At 39.9% G+C, this 11081-nt stretch overlaps 1 non-coding gene across 1 annotated transcript; it reads left to right on the top strand.

Annotated features, from left to right (window-relative positions):
• The first annotated feature begins 268 nt into the window (after positions 1-268).
• trnal-aag (transfer RNA leucine (anticodon AAG)) lies at positions 269-350 on the top strand. The gene has a single exon. It is a non-coding gene; the product is annotated as a tRNA-Leu (tRNA).
• The last annotated feature ends 10731 nt before the right edge of the window (positions 351-11081 follow it).

Here is an 11081-nt window from a genome sequence, read left to right as displayed (position 1 = left end):
ATTTTGCATACACAAATGTCGCCATGTGTTTCGTCCGGTAGCGGTACATATCTGTTCGCTTTCTTTTCCAAGTTAAAAATTTACTTTGGCTCAACCACAACAAACAAAACATGTTTTAATACGGTAACTCTTTGATGCTGCTAATCGGAGTTGGGGGTTGAGGTAACTTGCTAGCGCTAGCTCTTTAGCCTTCAGACCTGCCTGGTTCTGGGCATATAGGTTGCGTCATCAACGATACAGGAGGTATGCGTGGTGGGTAGCCATGCAAGGTAGCGTGGCCGAGCGGTCTAAGGCGCTGGATTAAGGCTCCAGTCTCTCCGGGGGCGTGGGTTCGAATCCCACCGCTGCCAGTGGTGTTTTTGAAGGAAGAAACATTTTAATGGATAACCTCGGAATGTAGTCCATGCCACAACAAAATTATACCCACAAAGTCGTACTCAAATAATTGAGATTAACCTTTATCTGATTTTTAAATTCAAACATTGATTGTAGGAGTAATAGTTCTCAAGATACATTTTCCGCTCTGAAACAGCATGTACTGAAGCAAAAGGTTTTATTGTTTTATAAAACATTAACAATACGTCACTTCGTATCAATCAACACAATTACATATTTTACTATGGGTGACAGGTTTATATGAAAATACATTTGGCAGCTGTGGGATTTGAAACCTTTCCAAGGGAGGAACACTGCAGCCTGAACACAGTAACCACTAACATCTCCGTATGACAGCGCTCCAACATTGTGTCACTGTGACTGGTCAAATAATTAAGTCAAATATTTCTCCACTGACCAAATGGAGCACACCAAGCTACTTGGCACTTAATGTTGAAGTCTGCACACCACAGTATGCATTAAAATTTCATTTTCAAATACAAGACAATTTCACCAACCAGAAATGTAAATGAACAAAAATGCTTCAAGTGGCACTGCTTCCACTCTCCATTCAATCTGTATTGAAACCAAGAAACATGCCTGTGTAAAAACACTTAGTAAGTTAGTAACAAGACCGTTGGCCAGCAGTGATGGCGTAACAGTAAACAGGCACTTCAAAGATAACATTTTGGTTACGTATTTTACAGGAAAACATCCCGAAGAATCAACCATGATGCTAATTAGTGAATCATGTCCAAAAGTTTAAACTAGTAAGTGTTTCACTGGAGTTCTTTCTTGTGGAAATATGAGGCATTTTAGTGCCACTAATGTAGCAGCTAGCTTCACACACACGCACACACACGCACGTGCACACACACACACACACACGCACACGTACACGTATACATACAAGATAAAGAAAAAAAAGAAAAAATCAAGAGTAGATTTGGACCAATTTGTTTAAATACATCTGTTGCACGAAATATAAAAGTCGTGCCGAAGTCATATTGGTCGTCATGGTACTGGAGGGAAACTGAGTGCTTTAACCCTCGCCGCTCGGCCCCACAACCGTCCAGAGACTCGGGGGAGGCTTCCCCTGAAAGTTGGATTCCCACCGATCGATTGTTTAAAATCTTAGCCCACTAGTTCGAAATTAAGCACCCTGAAAGTCACGCCAAATTCACAGAGGTCCTCATGTTACCATTTTGGCAATAAAGGCCTACTACTGGAGCGAAACTGAATGCTTTGACGGTCGTCGCTCGGCCCCACAACCGTCCACAGACTCGGGGGAGGCCTCCCCTGAAAGCTGGAGTCCTAATAATCGTCTGTGTCAAACTTCAGCCCACTAGCTCAAACGTAAGCGCTCAAAAGTCCTGCCAAAATCACATAGGTCGTCATATTACAATTTAGTCAATAAAGGCCTACTTCTGGAGCGAAACTGAGTGCTTTGACGCTCGCCTTTCGGCCGCACGACCTCCGAGAGGCTTGGAAGAGACCCCATCTGAAAGCTGGAATCTCAAGGATTGTCTGTGTGAATTCCTAGCCCGCTAGGGTGAAATTAAGCGACCTAAAGTCGTGCCGAAGTCATAGAGGTCGTCATGGTACTCAAGGTATAAATTCACAATTTAGAGGGAAAAGGCATGTATTTGAACAAGGAATATATTCTTTATTTAATGTGTAATATTACACTTATTTTTTATTGTAATAACGATTTGAAGGAAATGGCAATATATATTGCAATTACTATCAAATGTTATTATGAAAATGATTTGTACAAATTAAGGCCTTCTCTGTAATCTTCCATGAATAAATCATCGAATTTTGGGAGTCATAATCTTATGAGTATAAGGTCGCATGTTTTGTGGGAAATTTTGGGGGGGGAGAAAATATAGTAGTAACTTTATATTTTCAAGAAATTATCCACAAAGATAAAGTTGTATTTTGATGGGAAATTGTTGTAATCGTACAAGTTGCAAATTTTCGAGATTTTAAAAATATTTCCAGGATAAAAAGTCAATCTTACAAGAATATGGTCGCATTTTTTGAGAAAACTAAATCAAATATTTTCTATATAAAACGTAGTAGAAACAGTGGAGGGAAAGGAGACGAGAATAAAGTTGCAATTCCAGGGGAGATTCGAGGAGTCACCTTAGGAAAATAGTCACAAATGTTCGAGAAACCATTTTATATTTTCAGGATAAAAAGTCAGACTAAAATTGTATATTTTCGTACCTGTTAACATTCTCATTTGTCCAGGTCATTTCATTCTCAGGGAACAGAAGGTTTTGATGTTTTGGGTGGTCTTAGAAAATGTTTTGCCTCCAAGTAGGCTTAATCAGTTTATGCAACAAGACCAGTTTGCCAGCTCACGCTTCACGTTTTGCGGCTTCAGTGCTTTGCGGGTTTTTCTAAAATATTCATTAAAAAAAACAAAAAAATTCATAAAAAAATAAAAATGTAAAAATACAGCCATATTAGCAGCCATATTGCAGAAAGACGCGTTGTTTCATGTTGATGCACGAGAGAGAAGGTTTCCCTGCATGCCAAACAAAGAGATGAATTGATTCAGAGGCTTTGTACATACCTGTACTGTACATGCCACGGACACTCATACAAGGTGCGTAATTGGTTCCCGTCGTGACATCGACCAATGAGCGCACGAGTGGATTTATCCCGTGAGCTGATTGGCTGCCCATCATCGCAACCTCACCCAGCATCTTCCCTTGTTGTGTCTCACCAGACTCGTCCACGCTGTTGATTGTCTTGCATACTGTATCTTAGTGTTATGTTCGTGATAACGTTTTTTGATTAGATAAGCCCTTACAATGCCGCCTAAACGCTGTGCCCCTGCGAAAGCTTCCTCCAGGGCGAAGATGTTGATGACCATCAGCGAAAAAGTGAAACCTTTAGATATCATCAAAGAGGGCAGAAGTAATGCATCTGTGGCACGCCATTATGGCGTGAATGAATCTACAGTGCGGTACATCAAGAAAGAGGAAGCATACATCCGCAAAACTGCTTTAATAAGGAAGCGAAACGTATGGTAACTCCACGTAATAAGAGATGGGGTTATGTCCTTGTACAGGGGAATTTTGAAGCAAAATAAAAAACAAGGACAACAACTACCCATCCCCATGTTTTTCTCCAAGGTAAAACCCCAGCTACACCATCAATGCCTCCATAATCTTGTCCTGTCCTTTCCTCACAGGGTGGAGCACTACAGCCCCATGCAACACTCATATCTAATGTTTCATTCGTAATGATTTACTTTTCTCATCCTGTTTAAAATTAGTGCTTTGTCTTTTGTCTTCGTTTCTCTCTCCCCCCTAGAAACTTTGCTCTGTTCGACTGATCGATTCTGATACTCAATAAACATCAATTATAATAGTAAGAAACCACAGCGGTCGCTTAAAAACTCCACTGTAACAGTAAAACTGTTCCGGCATAAAAGGGATACAGATCCTCCATTCTGCTTGACCTAACAGCCGAAGAGGACAAAAAAAGAGGAAAAACTAATTTGGAGAAAAAATGTATTTTTTTTGGGAGAAAAAAAGTAGTCTTACGAGAATTAAGTCATATTTTGGAAACTAAGGTAGCATATTTTTGAGGGGGTGGGGGGGGGAAGGTGCATATTGAAGGTATCCTAATTCAACGTAATACGCATTTCCACGACACAAAATACGACTAATCTTAGAAGTCATTTTTAGAATGACTTTCTTCAAAATATTCCACTTTATTATCATAAGATTAGATGGCTGTGGCAGCACGGTGGATGACTGGTTAGAGCGTCTGCCTCACAGTTCTGAGCAGTGGGGTTCAATCCCCGGCCCCGCCTGTGTGGAGTTTACATGTTCTCCCCGTGCCAGCGTGGGTTTTCTCCGGGCACTCCGGTTTCCTCCCACATCCCAAAAACATGCGTGGTAGGTTGATTGAAGACACTAAATTACTCGTAGGTGTGAATGGGAGTGCGAATGGTTGTTTGTTTGTATGTGCCCTGCGATTGGCTGGCAACTAGTTCAGGGTGAACCCCGCCTCCTGCCCGTTGATAGCTGGGATAGGTTCCAGCACACCCGCGACCCTAGTGAAGAGAAGCGGCTCAGAAAATGGATGGATGGCTAGATGGCTATGAATATTCTCATTCATCCAGTTCATTTTATTCCCAGGGCATTGAATCGATCGCAACTGGACTGTTCAGGTTGTCTTAGTAGACGTTTCTCCTCGTAAAGCATGACTTTATTCTCGTAAAATTAAGTTTTCTCCAAAAATATACGTCTCGAGATCATTTAGACTTTGCCCTTGAAAACGCAAATTAAACTTTCTATCTAGAAAAATATATCACTTTGTCTCGATAAAATCCAATGTTATTCTCTTAAAATCAAGACCGTACCGCTTATCCTCACTAGGGTGGCGGGCGTGCTGGAGCCTATCCCAGCGATCTTCGCGCGAGATGCGGGGTACACCCTGAACTGGTCGCCAGCCAATCGCAGGGCACATATAGACAAACAATGATTTGCACTCACATGCACACTTAGGATCAATTTAGAGACATCAATTAACCTACCATGCATATTTTTGGAATGTGGGAGTAAACCAGAGCACCCGGAGAAAACCCACGCAGGCACGGGGAGAACATACAAACTCCACACAGGCGAGACCGGATTTGAACTCAGCTCGTCAAAACTAAGAGGCAGATGTGCTAACCAGTCAGCCAAGATCAAGACTTTTTATCTCAAAAGTATTCCTTGATTTTAGCCATACAGCGTAGCACCCAAAACGTAGATTACTGTACTTACCGTTACATGTTTCACATTCAAAATAAATAAGTTGACTAATATGGTTAGTGTTAGATAAATTGTAGAAGTTATCATTTATTTGCTTAGCTTGCATTAGTATAATGCTGTGATCTGAACAATCTCCCATACGCCCTCCTCATGAGAAAAAGAAACCAGCGTCTTCATTCCTTTTGTGTCTATTTTTTATAATGTTGGGTAAGATAAATCCAACATTAAATTGGTCCTTCGAGCCGGATGTCAACACACCCGAGGATTCCAGTTGTGGAGCCGACTTCCAGTTAAGAGACCGTGGCCACGGCAAGTAAGACCCTTTTACGGGACTGGTCTTCGTCCTCCTCAACTGGGATCTGAAGGTTGACGACAATCCACAGGATTGAAGACGAGTGGTGAGTTAAATTGTAAAAAATTTTTGGGGAAAAAGGATTAAAGAGTGAGTGAATTGCGCGACGAAGAAGTCTGCGGCAGAACAAACCTTGTGTAATACTAGTCACTGGCAAGTAGTCAGATGGACAACGGAATCCGATAAAATCCGTGGGGACGGCGGGGTCCTGTATGTACTTAAATTCCGTATTTCTGTGTTTCTGTGTTTCCGTGTTTTCGTGTGTTTATAAAAACGTTATTAATATCGTGTGTATGTGTAAAAGTATGAATGTATAAGACGGGATTGTAAGTGACAACTGAGTTTGGAAGCAAAGGCAAGAATTCTCCGCCCCAATTAGGGTAGAAGCTTGAGAATTACCAAAACTCAGACATTTATTGTCACCCTGTCATTTTTGAATAAAGTCAGTATTTAGGTCACTCTAGGTGCAAATGAACTGACTTCCAAATTCACAAAAATGGGAATAAATAACAGTAAACCGGATCAAAAAATAGACCCAACGTGTAAAGATTGGAAATATGTTCAACTACAAAACCATTTCAAAATAGAAGATTTAAACACGTGGATAACCAAATACGGTTTCGCTGGCCAGCTAAATTCGCAAAAAATAGTTCAACTTCAAAACGAAATAAAGTGTCGACACAAAAATGATATATCACAAATACAAAAAGATGGATTTGACGACTTACTCTTCTGGTTAAACTGGACTAATGAGGATGTGAAAAAGGCCGTAGCCGGCATCACACCTTATCAACAACAGTTAAAAAATGCTTTACATGCGAATTCGAAAGAACACATTAACAGATGGGTAGATAAACATTGGATAAACCTAGCAACTGGCCCTCTGGAGGAATATGTTAATCATGCCCTCCACGCAGAAAGAGTGTTAGACAAAAAACAAAAAGAGAAGATAGATGTCTTCCTCGACGAAGAAGCAGAAATATACTATCAAGGCAGAGAGAGAGATAATTTTAGAGGACACGGCAGAGACCGTGGGAGAGTAAGATATGGTAGAAATCGAAATTATTATGATAATACCATCTGTTGGTGCTGTGGAAACAAAGGCCACATTGCACGTGAATGCCCTAAAAAAGAAAAAAAGAAAAAGAAAAGAGAATACGGACAAACTACTGCATGACTAGGCCAGCCTGCTTCCCAACTCAACAAATCCTCTTGTGTAAACATTACAGAGAATAAGGAGGTGGATTTCAATTTACAGGACATTCTGAGTTTGGACACTGAAAAACCTGAAATAACCTTGTAGAATGCCCATTTTCGAAGTCCCGGAGTGCCCTGTGAATTTGTTGGGAAGAGACGGCTTATTCCAACTAGGACTTGTACTCAAACATGAATTAAACATAAATTAAAAAGAGAGGACCTCGATGTAACACTGGAAAACAGAGAAAGTACATTCTATTACACAATCGATATCCCAGACAAACCACAGTTAAACATGGGAAAGGCCCTGTTGTCTGCAGCCTTGCAGCTTATCAAAAAAAAATAAAAATAGAAGATAAAAAAAGAATGTGATGAGCTGCAGTAATACAGAGAGCAGCATGCGTACCAATCCCACGCACATTGTTAAATTCATTAAGACCAGACGCTACTGTGTTTACAGTAGTAGACATAAGTAATGCATTATTTACAGTACCAATAGAAAATAACAGTCAATTTTGGTTTGCATTCACATTTGAGAAAAAAAAAATATATATATATACTTTTACTAGATTACCGCAAGGTTACTGTGAAAGTCTAACTAATTATTCACAAGTTATGACAACACGCATGTCTTCTGGCATCTACAGATGGAGAGACATGCAAGGATTCATTGACTTTACTGCATCATCTAACAGAAGAGGGACATAAAGTTAACAAAAAATAAATTGCAATGATTTAAAAGACAAGTTAAATATCTAGGCCATAATTTAAGTATAGGAGGAAAGACTATATTAGAAGACAGGAGAGCTATAGTCTTAAAAAATCCTAAACCACAGACGAAGAAACATATAATAATCATTTTTAGGTCTGACAAATTATTGTAGAGCATGGATTCCAAACTATGCAGAAATTGTTGCAACATTGTCAAAATTAATGTATAAAAACAACCTTAAAATGACATCACCTGTTTAATGGAGTACAGAGGCAGAAAAGGCCTTCTGTGACATTAAACAACATTTGGTGTCCAGTGCTGCGCTAGGCCTTCCAATTTTAATGATAAAACATTCATTCAAATGGTAGATTGTAAAAGCTATTGCATGACCTCCATACTTACACAACAATATGGTGATAAGATAAAACCAACAGCTTATTTTTCTGATAGCCAATATGAGTATTCCACAACAAGACCGTAATTATTGTGAAAAACAAAGTGCAAAACTACAAAATGAAATTTACATTAGCAAAGAAAAAAAAAAAAAAGGGATGGTGGCACAGATAGATTGACACTTTACAGCCCTAAAAAATAGCAGAGGGAAACACGTGGGTTCATTTATCCATCCATCCATTTTCTGAGCCGCTTCTCCTCACTAGGGTCGCGGGGGTGCTGGAGCCTATCCCAGCTGTCATCGGGCAGGAGGCGGGGTACACCCTGAACTGGTTGCCAGCCAATCGCAGGGCACATAGGAACAAACAACCATTCGCACTCACAGTCATGCCTACGGGCAATTTTAGAGTCTCCAATTCATGCATGTTTTTGGGATGTGGGAGGAAACCGGAGTGCCCGGAGAAAACCCACGCAGGCACGGGGAGAACATGCAAACTCCACACAGGCGGGGACGGGGATTGAACCCCGCACCTCAGAACTGTGAGGCTGACGCTCTAACCAGTCGGCCACCGTGCCGCCTGGGTTCATTTAACACACTGTAAAAGAGTCATTTCAGCTGAGTACTCAAACAGGGAAGGTGAGCAAAAGTCTGATAACGGAGCGGGAGCAGATGTGTAGATTCTGAAAACGCTTGCTGGTCAGTGAAGAAAAAAGACACCAACCCTTTTAGTGAGAACTCAGCAGAAAGGCACACCCACGTTGGTTATGAGATTCGCTAAGTTGTTACGTAGCAACTTTGGCTACTATGATGTTGGTTTTGTTTTTGTGGTACATGGGACGTCCCACCCTCAATGATAAAACCCATTGTTTAGATAGAAAATCACCTACCAACTGGACCAATATGACAAACCCAATAATAAAAAAAAATTTCAAATCATTAACTCGTATCAAAAGGAGTACAGCTGATGATCAAAATTGTGGACATGGCCTCCAAACGCGGCAAAAAGGTTTAATATTTTGTGCCCCCCAAAATCAAGATGCTTTAATCATAATTCCATATGCGGCTCTCACCAATGATGCTCAAGAGAATGGGCAGAATTGGGGATTTGGATATGACTGGTATGCAACTATAGGCTTTGGATGGGAACACCTCATTGGTGAAACAAGTTATGATTGGTCCAGTTGGTCAAAAAAATAAAAAATAAAAAACAGCAAAAGAACATAGAAAGAAGTTTAACCTAAGCAAAACGGCTTGTGTTATGTTGTGTATTGTATATTGTGTACTGTGTTATAGGAACAGTGTTAAACCAAAAATGCCATTGAAAACTTCAAAGAAAGGTGGACAAATTTTAATTTAATTTTAACAACATAACTACTTATGACTGGTTCCTTGTAAATCATGGGATCCTATATATCCCGTAAAAGAAGCAGATAAACACAAACCGATGTTTTCTACTTTAGTAGCACCAAATAATTTCACTTGTATAAACATGATTAATAAAGGAAAAAAAAATTAGGACCACTGAACGACACACAGTTAAAGTAATCTTAAAAGTCAAACCAAATTTTGTGCCAGTGTCACGGAGCGACATCTGGTGGTGGTGCGGAGATGATAGACTGTTTGATAGATTACCTAAAGATATATCTAGATTATGCGCTATTATCACTTTGATATTGCATGTGTCAGTATACCCTATGCCTGTTCAAGATTTAATGGAAAGGGCACCAATGTTTTTGTCCAATCTAAAAACATATACAAAAAAGAAATTTGTCATGGCAGGGGCAAAATAATCCAACATACATCAACGCCAGGTGTTCCTCGTGGGGGTTCCTAATCAATACAAATTGGGTGACCAGGTTGCAGGAGGATTTGAGTCTTTCATATGCTGGTGGTGTACGATTAATAAAAATGTTGATGGGATAAACTACATCCACTTCAATGTACAGAGATTAGGAAATTGGACTCAGAGTGGGTTGAAAGCTGTGCACGAGCAGCTCAAGGACGTTCCAAAGACCGCATAGCTGTCAACATGCTCCTCGCAAGAGAGGGAGGTGTTTGCGGTATGTTTGGAGAACAAACAATACTGCTTCAGATGGCAGCTTGACCAGAGCCATCGATGGTCTACGGACCCTCAATCAACACTCCTTGTGGGATGGCTCGAATGGACGTTTTTGGTAAATATAAAACCCTAATTACACCAATATTGATATCAATTGCTGTTTTTGCAGCCATTCTGACATTATGTGGATGTTGTTGTATCCCATGCATTCTGGCATTAATCAGTAAATTAATCACCACAGCCATAACCCCGATGGAGAAATCGTATGGAGCTGATGTATACTGTATGATGATAAGGATGATTATGATGATAATGATGATTTTGCTTTACCTGATTTGTTACCTGATACAGATGATTACAATGTTTAAACTACAACATTCATATATGACAAGTTTACTCTGAGTGTAAATGTATTTGTTTCATAAAAATGATTCTACAGTTAAAAATCGAAATGAAGTGACTGTAAGATGATATGAGAATTTGTGCAAATACATGATAAACAGGAGGGAAATGTTAGATAAATTGTAGAAGTTATCATTTATTTGCTTAGCTTGCATTAGTATAATGGACAATTTTAGATGTCTCGCCTTCAAAAAGAAGACTCAGCATCATCCGATGGAAGGGCGCCTGGACCAAGGACGTGATCGGATGTGGTCGGGTCGTGACAGGTGTTGGTTCAATATTATGTGTTGTGTCTTATTGTTTAGAATACTATGTCTGGGAAAAACCCTCTTATTATCAAATATTTTGTGTTGTGTCTTATTGCTTAGAACATTATGATTTGTAAATCCCTCCTATTTCAAATAAAAGCAGGAGCGAGGGGGGGGGATTGTTTAGAGCGTGTTGAGAGGCTGTGATCTGAACAATCTCCCACACGCCCTCCTCATGAGAAAAAGAAACCAGCGTCTTCATTTCTTTTGTGTCTATTTTTTATAATGTTGGGTAAGATAAATCCAACACTTACTGGTGCTTAACTTCTCAAGTTCTAACTGTTGGATTTATCTTACCCAACATTATAAAAAATAGACACAAAAGGAATGAAGACGCTGGTTTCTTTTTCTCATGAGGAGGGCGTATGGGAGATTGTTCAGATCACAGCCTCTCAACACGCTCTAAACAATCCCCCCCCTCGCTCCTGCTTTTATTTGAAATAGGAGGGATTTACAAATCATAATGTTCTAAGCAATAAGACACAACACAAAATATTTGAT

The sequence above is a fragment of the Phyllopteryx taeniolatus genome, chromosome 5 (genome assembly GCF_024500385.1).
Source record: "Phyllopteryx taeniolatus isolate TA_2022b chromosome 5, UOR_Ptae_1.2, whole genome shotgun sequence".
Classification (NCBI taxonomy): Eukaryota; Metazoa; Chordata; class Actinopteri; order Syngnathiformes; family Syngnathidae; genus Phyllopteryx; species Phyllopteryx taeniolatus.
This window is presented reverse-complemented; position numbering and strand designations above follow the sequence as displayed.